General features: G+C 35.3%; 1 long non-coding RNA gene across 1 annotated transcript; it reads right to left on the minus strand.

Moving 5' to 3' along the window:
• Nucleotides 1-276: 276 nt before the first annotated feature.
• LOC107046244 lies at nt 277-787 on the minus strand. The gene is made up of 3 exons (XR_001461523.1): nt 683-787; nt 491-568; nt 277-411 (listed from the first exon to the last, which is right to left on the minus strand). It is a non-coding gene; the product is annotated as an uncharacterized LOC107046244 (long non-coding RNA).
• Between the last annotated feature and the right edge of the window lie 236 nt (nt 788-1,023).

Here is a 1,023-nt window from a genome sequence, read left to right on the forward strand (position 1 = left end):
ACGCAACAGCCACGCAAATACCGTGGCTCCTGGAGCGCCAGGGCAGGTAATAATCTGTTTTCAAACTCAGGAAATCAGTTTGTTCAAAGATTGTTTCTGTTAGTCTCAATATCTGAATTACTCTATAAGAACTGTTTTCATTCGTCTGAATATCTCTATCAATCTGCTTTCTATTCTCTTTGTCTAATTATCTATATCAATCTGTAGAAACTTGGTTCAATTTCATAAATTTCTGGGAAGTATGTAGGATGGGAATAAAGTTTTATTTAAGAACAATTACAAAATAATTGTCCACTTTAATGAATGAATAATCAAATATAATAAGTAAAATAATCTATTATCATCGACACTGTAATAATTGATGTGTGTGTAATGTCCCTCAGCTGTTGCAGTTCTCATTAACCTATACTGCTGAAAAACAAAAAGAATTATTTTTAATGATTAAGACAATCGAAGAGAAATTTATCAATAATCTGAAGTCAATTTTTACCTTCCATTAAATTGATTTCGTTTCTTATCGTAGTGAAACTGGAACATGCGTTGCACTGGTGCTTAACCTAAATTTTTCCTACAAAGTGAGAATGTGTGTTTTACTTCATTTAAGTTTTCAATTCATAATTAATCTTCGTATTGTTTTTTTCTTGGAAATTAAGGATGTTTCAATAAAAATGAATCAACTTACCTTCAATAGGAGATTCAATGACGTAAAAGTTGGTGAAATCACTTTTTTCCAAGTAAGTTGGCACATGTTGGCGAGGTTGTCAAAAGATTATGAAAATATGAGATACGACACGCGTGATGAGTGCTTAAAAAAGAGGATTGACTAAAGTAGAGGCTCAGATCTCGGGTTTCAAGTGACCCCAAGCCAAAAATAGTACGACCCCAACGGAGGGATGGCGCCACGGTCGAATCTAACGGTTGGGCGAGTTGCCTGTGCCAGTAACTCGGCAGTAGCAATCCCACTGTCACAGGGATAGTTTTGGAGGAAAATTTATGCCCTCCTCGTCCTCAACATGTTCTTAA

The sequence above is a fragment of the Diachasma alloeum genome, unplaced genomic scaffold, assembly GCF_001412515.2.
Source record: "Diachasma alloeum isolate Michigan unplaced genomic scaffold, Dall2.0 Dall_scaffold_01237, whole genome shotgun sequence".
NCBI lineage: Eukaryota > Metazoa > Arthropoda > Insecta > Hymenoptera > Braconidae > Diachasma > Diachasma alloeum.